Genomic DNA, 18,261 nt, shown 5'->3' with positions numbered 1-18,261 from the left:
CTGATGCTGCCTGACCTGCAGTGCTTTTCCAGTACCACACTCTCTTGACTCTGATTTCCAGCATTTGCAGTCCTCATTTTCTCCATATTCCTCTAAACCCTTCCTAATCCATGTACCCACCCATTTGCCTTTTAAATGTTGTAATTATACCAGCCTCCACCACTTCCTCTGGCAGCTCATTCCATACATGCACCACCCTTTGTGTGAAACCAGCTCATTCCATACGTGCACCGCCCTTTGTATGAAACCAGCTCATTCCATACATTCACCGTTCTTAGGTTGAATAGTGTTATGTTTCAAGAGTGTTGCTGGAGCTGCACTCATCAAGGCAGGTGGAGAATATTCCAATACACGCTTACCTTGAGTTTTCTAGATAGTGACTAGGCATTGTGGAGTTAGGATATGAGTTCCTTGTTGCAGATTCGCAGCCTCTGACTAATCTTTGTGAGCACAGTATTTTTTTATGTACAACCACAACAAGGACAGACCCCCCCCCCCCCCCCCCCACCTCTTCCTCACCCTCCACCCATCAATCTATGTATACATTGCATCATCCTCTGCCATTTCCGCCACCTACAAACGGACCCCACCACCAGAGAGATATTTCCCTCCCCACCCTTATCCACTTTCCGTAAAGACCGTTCCCTCTACAACTACCTTGTCAGGTCCATGCCTCCCCACCCCAACAACCCACCCTCCCATCCTGACACCCTCCCCTGCCATCGCAGGAATTGCAAAACCTGCACCCACACCTCTCCCCTCACCTCTGTCCAAGGCCCCAAAGGAGCATTCCACATCCATCAAAGTTTCACAAATGTGATTTACTGTATCCGCTGCTCCCGATGCAGTCTCCTCCACATTGGGGAGACAGGACGCCTATTCACAGAGCGGTTCAGAGAACATCTCCAGGACGCCCATACAAAGCAATCCTACCGCCCCATGGCTGAACACTTCAACTCCCCTTCCCACTCTGCTGAGGACAAGCAGGTGCTGGGCTTCCTCCATCGCCACTCCCACACCACCCGACGCCTGGAGGAAGAACACCTCATCTTCTAGAACATAGAACAGTACAGCATAGTTCAGGCCCTTCAGCCCACGATGTTGTGCCGAACATTGATCCTCATGTGAGGTAAACCTAATATACGAACTCTCAAATTTCTGTGACCATATGCATGTCCAGCAATCTCTTAAATATCCCTAATGACTTTGCTTCCACAACTGCTGCTGGCAACGCATTCCATGCTCTCTCAACTCTCTGCGTAAAGAACCCGCCTCTGACATCCCCTCTATACTTTCCGTCAAACAGCTTAAAACTATGACCCCTCGTGTTAACAATTTCTGCCCTGGAAAAAGGTTTCTGGCTATCAACTCTATCTATGCCTTGTACACCTCAATTAGGTCCCCTCTCTTCCTTCTTTTTTCCAATGAAAAAAGTCCAAGCTCAGTCAACCTCTCTTTGCAAGATAAGCCCTCCATTCCAGGCAGCATCCTGGTAAACCTCCTCTGAACCCTCTCCAAAGCATCCACATCTTTCCTATAATAGGGCGACCTGAACTGGACACAGTATTCCAAGTGCGGTCTAACCAAAGTTTTATAGAGCTGCAACAAGATCTCACGGCTCTTAAACTCAATCCCCCTGTTAATGAAAGCCAAAACACCATATGCTTTCTTAACAACCCTGTTGACCTGGGTGGCAATTTTAAGGGATCTATGCACCTGCACACCAAGATCCCTCTCTTCCTCCACTCTGCCAAGAATCTTGTCTTTAATCCTATAGAGAGAAAGTGAGGGCTGCAGACTGTACTCAACTTTCAAGTTCAACTTCCCACAATGCATCACCTCACATTTATCCAGGTTGAACTCCATCTGCCACCTCTCAGCCCATCTCTGCATCCTGTCAATGTCACACTGCAGCCTACAACAGTCCTCTATACTGTCAACGACACCTCCAACCTTTGTGTCATCTGCAAACTTGCTGACCCATCCTTCAATCTCCTCATCCAAGTCATTAATAAAAATTACAAAGAATAGAGGCCCAAGAACAGAGCCCTGTGGAACACCACTCACCGCTGACTTCCAGGCAGAATATTTTCCTTCCACTACCACTCGCTGTCTTCTGTTGACCAGCCAATTCTGTATCCAGACAGCTAAATTTCCCTGTATCCCATTCTTCCTGACCTTCTGAATGAGCCTACCATGGGGAACCTTATCAAATGCCTTACTGAAGTTTATATACACAACATCCACCGCTCGACCCTCATCAACTTGTCTAGTGACATCCTCAAAGTACTCAATAAGATTTGTGAGGCAGGACCTGCCCCTCATAAAGCCGTGCTGACTGCATTTAATCAAGCCATGCTCTTCCAGATGGTCATACATTCTATCCCTCAGAATCCTTTCTAACACCTTGCAGACGACAGATGTGAGACTGACTGGTCTGTAATTGCCGGGGATTTCTCTATTTCCTTTCTTGAAGAGAGGAATTACATTTGCTACCCTCCAGTCCTCCGGTACGACTCCGGTGGAGAGCGAGGATGCCTCGGGGACCTCCAACCCCATGGCATCAATGTGGATTTCACTAGTTTGCTCATTTCCCCTCCCTCCACCTTACCCCAGTTCTGACCTTCCAGCTCAGCACTGTCCTCATGACCTGTCCCATCTCTCCATCTTCCTTCCCACCTATCCGCTTCACCCTCCTCTCTGACCTATCACATTTCCCCCACCTCCATTCACCTATTGCACTCTCAACTAACTTCCCCCACTCCCACCTGCTCCCATTTATCTCTCCACCCCTGAGGCTCCCAGCCTCATTCCTGATGAAGGGCTTTTGCTCGAAACATTGATTTTCCTGCTTCTCTGATGCTGCCTGACCTGCTGTGCTTTTCCAGCACCACACTCTTGACTGTTGCCATTTGTAGCCTTATCTTTTGCACTGACATGTGGGGTTCCCCTATCATTGAGGATGGGGATGTCTTTGGAGCCATATCCTCTGGTTAGTTGCTGTACACCATTCATGGCTACATTTTAACTTTGTTTATGTTATAAAAATATTGGATCAAGGTTTGTCCAGTTGAGCAAATGAGAAGTTCATTTAATTGATGTGGTCAAGTGATGTATCACAAGAATTAACATCTCAGAAAACCAGTAGTGGGAGTGTCAACACAGGATGATTGCAGTTGGAAGATGCTATGATGAAACTTCCAAGAAAATATTCAAATCAGTGTTACTGGTACTAGTGAAGTATGGTAGGTTTACATTTTCAGTAGGAAACAACACATATGCAATAGAATCAATGGTTTACATTTACATAGTCTCTTTAATATAATTAAGAATGCCACAGTGGTATTATCAATCAAAATTTGACAATGAGCCATTTGGACAGGTGAGCAAAGGTTTGGTCAATGAGTTAAGTATTAGGGAGCATGTTAAAGGAAGAGAAAGAGGCAAAATGCTTAGGAAAGACATTCCAGAGTGCTAGCCTAGCCAACAGAAGGCACAGCTTGGAGCAATTAATATTATGGCGTGCAAGTAGCCTGTATTAAAAGAGATCTCAGAAGGTTGTACTTCCAGTGGAGGTTATAGAAAAGAGGACGGCAGGACTAGGGAGTGATTTGCCAACACGGATAAGAGTTTGGAGACATTGTTAGACCAGAGGCTAATGTACATCACCGAGCAGAGGGGCAATGAATAAACAAGACTTGGCACAAGTTAAGATACAGACAGCAGAGTTCTGGATCAGCTTGCCACCCACTTGAATTTTAGTTATGTTTATTGTCTAATAAATTAACAATGTCATTATTAATGTACTATGCAAATACTAGGAAGACAGAATCAACTTTGGTCTGTTTTCCTCTAACAAATAACCTATTCTCTACACATCCTGTGTTGTCAATGAAGAAACTTTGATGCTTTAGACCAATTGTAGTGTAAGTTTAGAATTTTCATCTGTTTCTAGTTTAACACTGCAGTTGTGGTTGAAGGGCTCTGAATTATTAGCAATTGTGTGCTGGCTGACAAAAGAATATTTATAAGTATGACCATATTCAATTTTGGCCCTAATGGTAACAGATTTGCAATATGTTGCAAAAAACTAACAAGACATCAGACCAATTGAAGTGACTGCAGTATTATTTGACACATTCTGCTCCTGTGGCTATAAACAGGTTTCATCTGGGTTGGAAAGTTGCAGGTTCAAACCTTGTATCAAGATTTCATAAACTGATACGCCTGTCTACCAGAGCGTTGCATTGTTAGCGGTGATGCCTTATGAATTGGATATTCACATGCAACTGTAATTGTTTTAAATTAGTGTTAATGATCACTAGAAAAGCAGAAATTCTCCTGGAACTTGGGCTAAAATTCTTCCTTTTACCAATATAACCAAAAAAATCTGATTGTTATTCGGAGATTGCTAGCAGAAAATGACTGATATATTTGGCATTTGATATCTTCTACCAAATAAACTTTTCTTCATCTCTGGGCAGCACTAATGACCCCATTCTCTTGCAGGGTCTGGGCTCTCTCCTGGAAGTTGAGTAAAAGCTGGGAATGCCTCTCCCGAGCCCCGATGATTGAGATTAGAGGAAAGTGGAAGCCCTCAGAATTATTCCATCAAAAAAAAAGAGAAATTGCTGCTTTCTGCAGTGGTGTTGCAATGTGAAGAAAAGCAGACTTAAGGTTGTTCAAATTTTGCTCTCAAAGAAGCAGTAGCATTTACCATTCAGTTTGCTGTTGGCCACCCAAAAGCATTTTTTGCAGACTTGACAGTAAAGATTTTCTCTAATCCAATTACTATTCAAAGTACAGTGCTGCCTAAAGTACGTCTGTGATATGGAGGTACTGGTGTTGGACTGGGGTGGACCAAGTTAAAAATCACACAACACCAAATTAAAGTGAATCTGTGGCACCTGTGAACAAGTCCAGCAACAGTTAGGCTCTTCAGTTTCTTGGATTAAAGTACCATAATTGAACTGTACAGAAGAATAGAGCAGGAAATAGAAATTTGATTTATGTGAGGTACATTAGATCAAATAAAGGTTGATGGAGATAAAAGGGGCAGAATAAAAACATTTTCAAGAAGTCATTTCTAAAACAAATTTCTGGTCCTTCTAGTTCTTTGGAAAAATCCGATTCTACACTTGTAACTTTTATTCTGGGCCAGAGAAGCACTTTAAAAGTCGTTATCAATTATCATATGATAATATACCTCTTGCTCCTAAATACACAAGCTTAAAGTTTCCAGACATTTTAGTGGGGAATCAGCTGGAAAATATCCAAAATTCCCATAATTAGAGTTATTTCAATGCTGCGTCTGCCAGTGAGCAATGGTACATGCTGTGGAGGTACAGTGTATCTTTGACAGCAAGTTATGGGTTTCAGCATTTAACTGTGCATGTATGTACAGTTGCTGTTAGATACCTTTTGATTACAATGTGCATTGATAGCATTGGTGTTTTTCTCATCTGAAATTCAACACCTGTGTTACATTTTATAAATTGTTCATGATGCTACTTCCTTTCCAATTGGTTACCTGACCCTTCAATTATTTTTCAAAGAAACTTTGCAGGCAATCTGCTCAGGTGATTAAGGTCTGGATATTCTGAAGAGTGGCAGTCACATCTAGACTGTCATTCTTTTTTGGCAGGGAATTCTAATTCTGGTTCCTTAAGCATTGAGTGTACCTGAAATCAGAGTATCAGAGTTCCCTGGTTAGTTCAGGGTAACTGGGGGAAGTCAAACTTTATGTAGCAGTAAGTATGTTGTGTTCTGAGATTTAAATGTCTAACTCTAGAGCCAGCTGCTTAGAAAAGGCAAAAGGATGTGGGGTGGCTGGTTTGGGGGGAGGGGTGGTGTTGTTAGGTCCAGCAAGATAGGGCATCAGTTTTGGTGTCAAGTGAGGGTTTCTGGAGTTGGCATTGGTAGAAGATATCGATCTGGCACTTGGTAGTGGGAGGGTGTTACATGTGGAAGATGGGTGGGATCCTGGGCTGCAAGGGTTCAGGGGAGGTAGAGAGGTATTGTTTTTGGGTTGATACAGTGAGTCAAAGGTTCAGTTTAATAGCTATCCAGGAGTTAAGCTGGATTTTTAATTGTCTTAACTGTTGCTGGGTAATTACTAACTGAGTTGGAGCCCTCTTAATTCTCTGCCCTTAATGTTCTCTTTTGGAGTGTTCCATCTGCAGGGAATTTGCCTATTGCAATCTTCATTTCCCTGTCAGAATCCACAATTCCCCAGGTAATTTCACGGAGTCTGCTGTGTCTGAGATTCCACAGGGTCAACTCCAGTCTGCTCCAGTGACCAGCTGGTCATCGAAATATCCAAGCCTAAAGTAGATACCCTTTACATAATTTATGGACGAAGTCAGCTCAACCAAATGGTCCTTTTCTGTTGTACGCATGCTCAATCTGTGTCCTGAGGATATTACTGCTTTTCTGTCTTACAAATATAGTCAACTTCAACAAATTTGAATAGTCAGTTGAACCTTATATAGAAGTTCAGATAAATATGAGATATCTACTCAGACAATTTTCTGGAACTTAACCTAATCTAAAAAAAGCATTTTAAATTCCTTCCTCATCATTTAAACATAGAGATCTTTTTCATGTAGTTAAAATTATGCAGCAGCTGGGTTTATTCAATATATAACATGGACAGTCATAACATTTGTCATAGATTTAATTAACTAGTAAATTAAACATACATTTATTTGTGAATAGGAGTATTTTGAATGGGCAAGATGCAGTTATAGGTTTCTTATTCATAAAGGACAGGTTCTTTATAAGTATTTTTGTTTTTGACTAACTTCTTAATAACCAGGACCAAAAAAAACATATTTGAGATAATGTGTTGTTCAGTGATAATTAGATAAAAATAATGTCCCTTTTAGGTTCGTAACATATCATAAATCACACTTCAGTCTGTTATACCTATTAATTACCACAGCAGTTGACAGAATCAGAAAGTCAAAGTAAAATGAAATGCTGTCAATGACAGCATGAGGAAGAAATGCTGTTAAAGACTGTGAAAACGACTCTGACGGAAAATGGTATTTACATTGAATTCACCATACAACGAAACACATGCAATTATAGGGACACTGGCCATAATCTTTCAGTCTTCCCTGAATTTGAGAGAGTTGCCAGAAAGAAGGCTGGAGGATTGCAAATGAGTTTCAATACATAGAAGTGTGATGTGATGCATTTTTGTCAATAATACAGGGAGTATAGTTCTACAGTGGGTGGAGGGGCAGAGGAACCAAGCTGTATATGTGGATAGATCATGGAAGATGGCAGGACAAATGGAGAGAGTAGTTACTAAAGCATATAGTGTTTTGGCTTTATTAGTAGTGGCAAACTGTACAAGAGCAGGGAGGTGATGTTGAACTTGTACAAGTCACTTATTAGATCTCAGCTATAATATTGTGCACAGTTATGAGTGCGACATTAGAGGACAGATGTGAGTACATTAGAGGGAGTGCAGAAGCGATTTGCATGCGGAATGAGAAATTTCAGCTCTGAAGATAAATTGAAGAAGTTGGCACTGTTCTCTTTGGAGAGAAGAGGTTGAGAGGCGATTTGATAGAGATTTTCAAAATCATGAGCAGGCTGGATAGAGTAGATAGCAACACGCTGTTCCCACTTGTAAATAAGTGGGCATAAATTTAAAGTCATGTGCAAATGAAGCAAGAGTGATGTGAAAATAGTGAGTAGTTAGAATATGAAATGCACAGCCTGCTGCGTGCAAATGTGGTGGAGAGAGGATTAATGGAGGCTTTCAAGTGGGCATTATATGTTTATAGAAATAATGTGCAGGTGTATGGGGAAAAGGCAAGATTGGCACTAGGTAATAGAACTAGTGCAAACACGATGGTTGGAAGTCTTCCTTCTCCACCATAACAATTCTGTCATTCAAATAAATGTGTGTGACTAAAAGTTGTAATTTTTAACCTATATTTTAAGTAGCTTTGGCAATTAATTTGGGAAAACTATGATTCCCTGAGCCCTTTGGAAATGCTATGTGGGTCCAAAGATAGTTAGCACTGTGTATTTCACGCCTTTCCTTCCTTTCTGATCAGAAATGATAGCACTCTCATTCTTTGAATGTGTTCAACTTTACAAATTGCAGCCTTTAACCTACTAGGAAGATAGAAATGTAAGAATAGTTTGGAAGAAGCGCATTATGGCAGAATTTGTTCCATTCATTCTCTGGATTTTGATTAATTTTTAAATGGCACTTAATTATTGTCATTTTAAAAGAACTTGCTTCATTCTTAGGAGATTCCTAAATATTTCAGAGACAGTGGTTAATTTTAAGATAAGGTGAGGTAGGTGACCAAGAACTCTCTTTTGGTGGTGCCCGTTGAAGATAATTTTGCCTGGGCAACCTGGAAGACTTCTTTCTCTCCTTGTAACTTTTCCAAACTACTTGAACAAAATAATAGGATTTTGCTCTACCTCTCATCTAAAAGATGTTACCTCTCTCAATCCTTCAGTTCTCCTTAGAAATGTTAACTTAGGTTACATGTTCAATCCTACTTGCTTAGAAGTAAGTGTACTACCAAAAGCTCAAGTCTAATAATCATTGTTGAATTTGTATGGGGGCAAGAAGATAAGTTTCTCACTTAACAGTATTGGCATTTCAATGTGCAAAAAATTGGGAAGTTACATATGGTATTTTGCCTTCCCAACTGGTTGGAAGTGATTTTAGTTTCTTCATTGATCGGTGGAAGCATTTCATAATCTGAATCAGCCAGAGTTTCAGCTTGTTTTCTCTATTTTCCAGTTTGATGTCATCATTTCCCAGTGCAGAATCCATGTACTGCTGGAATTGTACACTGCATTATTCACTCTCGCTCATTCCGAATGGAATCCATATTTTGCATGCAAACTGAATGGAATGCTGATGAGGCTTTTCATAGGCTTGTTGAATCCTCCTAAAATTATGGCTTGACATTACTTTTATTGATTCTGATCAAACAAAATAAACTGCAAGTACTGTACTTCTAAATCATACCATTCAAAAGATTTCATGTGATCGCCCAACTTAGGCTTTCAGTTTCACTTTTGATTTTATCTCTCAGTTAATGGTGTTTCCCTTAAGCTTGAAAAAACCAAGTTCTAGAATTATTTAACATGCCAGGTCACAAAACAACTTAATGAAAATCCATTAATTCTAAACCCAATCCTCAAAATCTGTTTTCAAAAGAATTCACCATAGCTACAGAGAAATACTTGCAATTTAGTTGTTAACTGCAGATATACAGAAAATCTACCAGTTACAAACTCAAAAAAAAAAAACAGAAATCCAAACTCACAACAAGTAACATTACAAATTAAACATATAAATTCCATTGTTTACATCATACCCAGTATGAGTTACAAAATCATGTATTACATTATAGTTAGGTCTGCAAGTACACTAATAGAATCTCCACACTGGAAAGTAAAGTTTTAAGCTCTCTTTGCGAATCCATGGGCCAGGTTCATGTTGGACCCCTTTCTGCTGATTGATATTGACCTCAGGTTTTCTGGTAAACTTTCCAGTGCACAAACATTTCATTGCATGTACTCATCAACCTTATTCTGTAGACTGTGCTATCAACATCTTCATATGAGTCCTGTGTCCTCTGTAGCAGGATTCATGCAACCTTGGTGCCAATAGTCTACCATTTTTCCCTGTTGGAGCTGCAGCCACTTTATCAGAGGTTTCCACGTGTGCAGATCCCATTTTTATGCTGTTCTTTTCAAGTAAGAGCTGTGTCAGTGTCTGCTGCATTTGTGAGTAATAATGATACTACTTACTTGCTGTCTTCCTGTTTTCCTGAATCTTTCTCTTCCTGTACTGTTTGGTCAGGTTCTTGGAAGGGCAAATTCACAAAAGGTGGAATTTCAGTGAAAGAGGGGGTCTGGGTGGTGGAAAGCAAGAAGTAAAAGCTTACATTATGTGCTGTAAATTATATTTAAAAAATTGTGGAATGAGGGGAAGGTGGATGTGAGGAGGAAGTTTAGGTATGAGTTTGCCATAATGTTCAATGTTTCAACCCTGCCACTACCTCAGCATGACCTCTACAGCAATAATGACCAAGGTCCCTTCCATGAGATTAAGGACAAGTAATTGTGCTTGATCCCTGGCAATTTATTACTGCTGCTTCAGGTTACACACCACTCTGCGCTGCAAGAGTGAGTAAAGTGTATCATTGAGTATTGTTTTGGTGATATGGCTGTCAATGTTGAATCTGTGACATATGGGCATGAGGCTTGCAATAATGCTCTATGTTTGAATGAGGTGAACTTGAGAGTCGTTTTGATTATTGATTGATGTCAGTGCAGTTGTTCAGCAGAATGTAAGCCACTGGTACAGTTGATAGGAGATTGCATTCCAAGATAGTTACAATTTCTTGACTAATTGTGTGATGTCTTTGAATTTTTCATAGCACTGCATTCAGCAATTCAGGGACTGATACCTGGCATCTACTGCCATGGCTATCTGATTCCACTGCTTTTTTAAGATTTGTTTGGATGACTTATTTTCTGAAAATGGATCACATCTTGCCTTCACACTCCATCCAACCCAAGGCATCCAGTGCGTTACCAGAAAAAATTAGAGCAGTCTCTGCCCTGATGTCCCTCATGTTAGAATTACTTTTGAAAATATTTTCAGCACCTGATCCAGGCAATGCACTTGCCTATCATTGATGTAGGCTGACTTGAATACTGCAGGCTAGTTTGAACTTGTGATATTCTCTTACCATTTTTATGGGAAATGCTGAGGCAGCAGCCACTTAACTCACTTAGAATTGGCCTCAAGCTATAACCATTTGAATTAACAAAGTCACACAAAGTTAGCATGTTCATCATAAGAAGGGGCCTTGGATAATTCTTCATTATGATCCAGATGCCTGATGTAGCTGAGTTAGCTGCACAGGTAGTTTGAAATGCAGAATAGTGCTAACACCAGGGGTTCAAATCCTACACCAGCTGAGTTTACTGTGAGGATTGTTATTTATCCATCAACCAATCAATTCTCTAGCCAATATCTCATTTCTGATAGTGCAACAACCAGCTCCTGCAGTCTTGAAGGGTGGCATGGTGGCTCAGTGGTTAGCACTGCAGCCTCACAGCACCAGGGACCCAGGTTCAATTCCAGCCTTGGGTGACTGTCTGTCTGTGTGAAGTTTTCACATTCTCCCCGTGTCTGCGTGGGCTTCCTCCGGGTGCTCCGGTTTCCTCCTGCAGTCCAAAGATGTGCAGGTCAGGTGGATTAGCCATGCTAAGTTGCCCGTAATGTTATGTGCATTAGTCAGAGGGAAATAGGTCTGGGTGGGTTACTCTTTGGAGGGTCAGTGTGGACTTGTTGGGCTGAAGGGCCTGTTTCCTCACTGTAGGGAATCTACTCTATCAGGTCCTTCCAATTTCACATCAGCAGACTAAGCTGGGAATAGAAATGAAAACATTGAAGTCAATGTAAAACAATGAATTAAAATCAAAATGAGAGGAAAAGAAAGACTGGATTGAAAGAAAGATAAAGGATGCAAAGAAAATGTAAAAGTGATTTTAATGGGGAGAAGACTCTGCACCAGGCTAAATCTGATCTTCCCAGATGTGAGCAGGAGGGTGAAATGACATGAAGGATGCCAATGCCGGAAGCCAGACTCTGCCAAGTGAGAAAGAGAGTTTAATACAGGGTCAAAGTTTGGTTTAGGAACCACAGAAATGGTCCGACATGTGTAAGAGGCTTGATTGAACTAGGTCAGAACTAGTGATGAATAAAGTTCACGTAAGAGAAATGGTCCTGAACAAGCACGTGGACCAAATAAAAGCTGCAAACTCTCAAACCCTGTGGGAGAAAAATGTGCCCTATTCCTTGGAACACTCTGAAAGGATTTCATAACCCGTGGGTTCTCCCTCTCCATCAAGCATTGAAGAAACCTCTGAAACTGAGATGGACACAACTGATCTCACCTTTGCTGCCGTAAGAAGAGAAATTTTCCCAAGATGCACCAGCGCATGAGATGAGCTCCTGGGCTGCCTATATCTGAGGCAGAGTTGAGGAACCTGAACCATTACAAAAATGCCACCGGGCACTAGAAGAAAAAAGACCAACCAATATCCTCCGACTCAGAGGAGGAAGGATATAGTGGTTGATACAAGGTCAGCTAGGTGGCCCTCATACATTATTAGTTCCCTGATTGGGGTTGTTAATATGGTCCAATCATGGAGCCCTGACTGATATATAATAAGAAGAGTGTCAGGCATTCTCTCATTCTAAGAGTTTGCTTGAGGAAGCTGGATTAATGTCAAAGACTTTCCATGTGTGAGTAAAGGATGATTTGGTGATGGGATACCGACCTCTGTGGAGTTATTTCAATAGTGCATCAGAATAAATTCCATCATAGATTTATGTGACTGATTGATAACAATTTTGAACTGATTTTTCTGAATAATAACATGGTTGTTTGCCTCATAAAATAAAACAAATCACTGCTGGTGGTCTGGCAAAAAACCCAAAATTACTGGAGAAACTCAGCAGGTCTGGCAGCATTTGTGGGGAGAAAGCAGAGTCAGCGTTTTAAGTTCAGTGACTCTTCATCAGAGCTGATCGCAGCGAGGGAAAAGTGGTATTTATGCTGAAGGCGATGTTAGGGAGTTTGGGGAGGAGAGATGAGTAGATAGTGGAGGTGAAGAGCAGACAGAGAGCAAGAGAGAGAAAGGGGCAGGCAGAAGAGGATTATTGACAGTAGGCCAGGACAGAAGTGAAACTAAGAAAGTGATAATGAGAGCTAAGAATAGGAGCGAATGGATAGCTGTGCTGAAAGCAACCATGTCATGACAGAACCATGGTGCAGGGGTGGGTAAAAAAATGGGGAAGGATGGAATCGGGCTCTAAATTTATTGAACTTGATGTTGAGTCCTCGAGGCTGCAGCGTCCTCAAGCAAAAAATAAGATACTGTTCTTCAAACTTGCACTGAGTCTCACTGGAGCAGCAGGCCTGCGACAGAAATATTGAGGTGGGAACACAGTGGTGTGTTGAAGTGGCTGGCAACTGGAATGTTAGGTTCATTTTCACAGATAGAATGTAGGTGTTCTGCAAAATAGTCCCCCAGTCAGCATTTTATCTTCCCTATTGTACAGTCGACTAGATTGAATGAAAATTGTAGGTAAATTGCTGCTTCATCTGGAAGGTGAGTCTGGATCTTGGAGGAGGAGGTAAATGGCCAGGTGTTACATGTTATGCAATTACATGGGAAGGTGCCGTGAGGATGTTGGAAAATGTTAGGCATGGAGGAGTAGTGGACTAGGGTATCCCAGATGGAACAGTTCTGGTACAATGCTGACCAGGAAGTGGAGGAGAAGCTGTGTCTGGTGGTGGTATCCTACTGGAGGTGGTGAACGTGGTGGCTTACAATCATTTTCATGCAGAAGTTGGTGGGGTGGTAAATGAGGATCGGGCGGTCCTATCATTGTTTTGGGAGGGAAGAGAAAGGGTGAGGGCAAAAGTGCAGTAGATGATTTGGGCCCTGTCTTTTTTGATTTGATTTATTTATCAAATCAAATTGTACGTGCACCTAAGTACAGTGAAAAGCTTTGTTTATAAGCAGTACAGGCACATCATAGTAAGCAAGGACATACAGATCATAGGGTGAAAAAAAACCTAGAGGGCGGCATACAGGTTGTGCACTTGGCAAGATCAACATTAGCAAGATAATCATTATTTGAAGTTGGAGAGTCCATTCATCAGTCTAATAATGTTCGGGAAGAAGCTGTTCCTGAACCTGCTGATGCGTGTGTTCAATCTTCTAAATCTTCTGCCTCACTGAAGAGGTTGTAGGAGAGCATTACCAAGGTGCAATGGGTCTTTGATGCTGGCAGCCTTTCCACTGCAATGAGCCATGTAAATAGTCAATGGATGGAAGTTTGGTTTTCGTGATGGTCTAGGCTGTGCACACAATCTTCTGTAGTTTCTTACGGTCTTGGCAAGGCAGCTGCCATACAAGGCCATGTTGCGCCCAGACAGTATACTTTCAAAGTGCATCTGTAAAAGTTAGTGAGGGTTCTTACATACATGCCAAATTTCCTGAGCCGTCTGAAGAAGAAGAGGCATTGTTGTGTCTTGACTGTCACATCTACGTGGGAGGTCTCGGACAGGTTGTTGTTTATCATCACTCCAAGGAATTTGATGCTATCCACCTCTCAACTTCAGCTCCGTTGGTGTAGCTGGGAGCATGTTTTCCTCCTTCCATTCTGAAGTCAATGATCTTTAGTTTTGCCAACATTGAGAGAGAGGTTGTTCTTATGGCATCACATCTCCAAGCCCTCTATCTCCTTTCTGTATTCTGACTCGTCATTGTTAGATATCTGTCTTACCACAGTGGTGTTGTCAGCAAACTTGTAGATGGTATTCATTTGGAATTTGGCAGCACACTCATGGGTATACACGCAGTACAGTAGGGGTTGAGGACACATCCTTGGGGGGGGGGGGGAGGCGCGGCTTCATTGTTGAGTGTTAGCATGGAGGCGGTTGGATTGTCTGTCTTCACTGATTGTGGTCTGTGGGTCAGAAAGTTGAGGATCCAGTTATGGAGGGCTGAGTCAAGACCAAGGTCTTGGAGTTTTGAGATCAGTCTAGGGGGGATAATCCCAGTAGCAGGGAATCCTTGATTGAGAGAATAGGTGGCCATTTCTGAGGCACCCCCAGAGAAATTTGGCATCATCAGAACAGTTGCAATGGAGACAAACTGGGAGAATGGAATTGAGTCCTTACATGAAGCAGAGTGAGAGAATGTGTTGACCAGATAACTGTGGGACCCGGTGAGTTTGTAATGATATCGGTGGCCAGTCTATCTGCAGAAATGGCAACAGCGATGGTGCTTTTCTCTTTGAAAAGTATTCCATGTCAAGTTATGTAAGAAAGATTCCAATAAATCTGTCAAGTTAATTTGTTTTGATAAATCCCCTTCAGTCTTTTACCAGACTCCCAGGGTTGTACTCTTGCTAATGCTGCAGCTTCTGTAGATAACTATTTATAAATTATCCTGTATTGTACTTCAGCCTGTTATGAAAAGTAAATAGTGAGGCTGATATTATTCATCTTTGAAGTGAAATTATATATTATGTAGTTCTGACCATTAAGTTTACAATGAAGTATGTTATATGCTTTGCAACACATTGCCTTCATGTAACGAATGTGTAAACTTAAATTTCAGATTTTAAGGAGACTAATTGTCCTGTGGAAGCTGTTTAGGTGATATGAATGAGGAAATATATTAGTAACAAATTTAAAGGATTTTAAAATAATGACGAAAGAATATATAGTCAATAAAATGATTAAGAAGTTGATAATTATATAAACCAGACTTTGCACACAGAAAATCTTGAAAATATATAATAAAAATTAATATTATTAAATTTTTAAAATTCATTCACAGGATGTGGGCATTGTTGGCTAGGTTAGCATTTTGTATGCATTTCTAATTGCTCTCAGGACAGTTAAAAGTCGATCATATTGCTGTGGGTCTGGAGTCACATGTAGGCCAGAGCAAGTCACGATGAGAGATTTCTTATACGAAAGGAATTTGTGAATCAGAAGGAATTTTACAACAATGGACAGTATCAACAATATCCAATACCTGTAATACGTGTCAATATCATGTCACAATCAATTTTTAGGTCAGTAGATTAGCGGGTGGCACGGTGACTCAGTGGTTAGTGCTGCTGCTTCACAGCGCCAGGTTCCCGGGTTCAATTCCTGCGTTGGGTGACTGTCTGTGTGGAGTTTGCACATTCTCCCCGGGTTTGCATGGGTTTCATCTGGGTGCTCTGGTTTTCTCCCACAATCCAAAAATGCTAAATTGTCCATAGTATTAGGTGCATTAGTCGGAGGTCTGGGTCTTGGTGGGTTACTCTTCGGAGGGTCGGTGTGGACTTGTTGGGCCGAAGGGCCTGTTTCCATACTGTAGGTAATCTAGATTGTGACATTTAAGTCAAAGAAAATGAAACCTAGTTACCACTGGTCTTAAAAAATAATTTTCTTTAATAGAATTTATCTTGTCTTTATTAGTAATATACAAGTAATTGACCTTTCAATTGAGATCAGCAAAGTCAACACAGAAGGAGGATCAATCATCAATGTACTTGACCATTGGGAGTGTTTTTAATTAAGTTTTTGAATTCTGATTTGTATATGGAAGAGGTAAGGGAGCACATAAGGCAAGTGGGATGATGAATGGGTTCCTGTCTTTTTGATTTAGACAAACAAATGATATCCCAATCTTCAAAGACTTGAAGCAAGTGCTGCCTTCAGGTGCTTGAGTAGCTCCAAAAAGTATTTTACTCATGTTAGCATGTTCATTACATTGTTTTGATACTCAAGACTGACCTTTTTCCTCTGACTACTCATGGAATATTTGTTCTGCAGAAAATATTAAAAAAGAAAAACAATTTTCAAGCTATTATGATTATGCTATAAATAAATATATGAAGACGTCTTTTTCTTACACTTTGGTTTTTAAAATTGAGTCTCTTGGTTGGCCAATATTGTAGACTATGACATGGTGCTTACTCAGGGAAGCCAAGTTCTTGTGGCAATAGTTTTATTCATGTTATGAAACTGAAATGTGATGGTCAAGGTGGAGGTGAGGTGAGAGCATCTACCCTTGACATGAAGACCACATTTGGCTGAGCTTGACATCAAGGAGCTCTAGTGAAATTAAAACCATTGGGAATTGCCAGCAGAAATTCTCCACTGATTAGCACAAGGGAAGATCATTGTGGTTGTTGAAGGTCAATCATCTCCGCTCCAGGAAATCACTGCAAGATTACCTCAGGATAGTGCCTGAGACCCAACCATCTCTAGTTGCTTCATTCATGACTTTCCTTCTATTACAAGGTGAGAAGTAGGGTGGATGGCCAAAACATTGTACAATTTTCAGTTTCTGTTGCAACTCCTTGGATACTGTAGCAGGCCATGTCCAAATACAGCAAGACCTGGCCAATATCCCGATTTGGGGTGAGAAATGGCACATGAGATTTGAACATCACAAATGGCAGGCAATTACCATTTTCCAACTCTAGAGAATCTAATCATCATCCTTGACATTCAGTCTCATTACCATTGCTGAATCCCCTACTATCAACATTGCAAGGATTATTATTGTCCAGCAACTCACTAGGCCTTGGCATATGACTCTACATAACTCCTGTGGCTATTAGAGCAGATCAGAGGTTAGGAATCCTGCAGTGAGTAACTCACCTCAAAAACGTGGTAGAATACTCCACAATCCCTTGGATGATTGTAGATCTAGAAAGTTGATGATACCCGGGACAAAGCAGCCCACTCGTTTGGCACCCCAATCACAAATAATCACACCCTCCACCATTGATTACAGTAGCAGCATGTGTACCATCCACAAGATTCACTGTAGTAATTCACGAACACCTTATAAGACAACACTTTATAAGAGCTGAAAATGTGTTGCTGGAAAAGCGCAGCAGGTCAGGCAGCATCCAGGGAACAGGAGAATCGACGTTTCGGGCATAAGCCCTTCTTCAGGAATGAGGAAAGTTTGTCCAGCAGGCTAAGATAAAAGGTAGGGAGGAGGGACTTGGGGGAGGGGCGTCGGAAATGTGATAGGTGGAAAGAGGTCAAGGTGAGGGTGATAGGTCAGACTGGGGTGGGGGCGGAGAGGTCAGGAAGAAGATTGCAGGTTAGGAAGGCGGTGCTGAATTCGATGGATTTGACTGAGACAAGATGGGGGGAGGGGAAATGAGGAAACTGCTCATTCCTGAAGAAGGGCATGTGCCCGAAACGTCGAATCTTCTGTTCCCTAGATGCTGCCTGACCTGCTGTGCTGTTCCAGCAATAAAGTTTCAGCTGATGGTCATCAGATCCAGTCAAGGCTGCCAGAAATAGTCAATATGAGGGTTTCTTCAAATTCATACCTGTGAATGAGTCACTATTTGCCATAAAATCCCAGCCACTGTCATTCTTATGTTGACAAACATGGCAGCCTGTTTAAAAACAGTAGAATCCCTTAAACAATAGCTGAGTTAAAAGACCAGTTGATTAGTTATGGTGCTACTAATTGAACAATTGATATAAGGCAGGATTGTTGGGTTACTTCCCACTCTTCTTTGAACAGAAGCCTTGGATTTATTTTTACATCAGCTGAACATCTTAGGTTAATGACATGTTCCAGAAATAACACCTCTCTCTCACTCCAGCGCTTAGGTAACGATCTGGATTGTGTTTTCAAAATCTGGAG

At 41.3% G+C, this 18,261-nt stretch overlaps 1 protein-coding gene across 7 annotated transcripts in view; it reads left to right on the top strand.

The window, feature by feature from the left end:
- The window catches only part of LOC148149855 (uncharacterized), a 338,979-nt gene that overhangs the window by 85,082 nt on the left and 235,636 nt on the right, over window positions 1-18,261 (top strand). The window contains exon 6 of one of the 7 annotated variants that reach the window (XM_087986895.1): window positions 4,510-5,851. The exons of 4 other annotated variants lie outside the window; for them this stretch is intronic. The gene's annotated coding sequence lies outside the window, so the exon portion shown is untranslated. Of the gene's footprint in view, window positions 1-4,509; window positions 5,852-18,261 lie in introns of those variants that run through there. 2 more of the 7 variants (XM_087986893.1, XM_087986889.1) reach the window with 2 other exon arrangements.

The sequence above is a fragment of the Chiloscyllium plagiosum genome, unplaced genomic scaffold (assembly GCF_037043375.1).
Source record: "Chiloscyllium plagiosum isolate Xiang-an unplaced genomic scaffold, Cpla_swu_hap1 HiC_scaffold_5, whole genome shotgun sequence".
NCBI classification, from domain to species: Eukaryota; Metazoa; Chordata; class Chondrichthyes; order Orectolobiformes; family Hemiscylliidae; genus Chiloscyllium; species Chiloscyllium plagiosum.
Note: the sequence above shows the minus strand (reverse complement) of the source record. Positions and strands in the feature narration are given on the sequence as shown.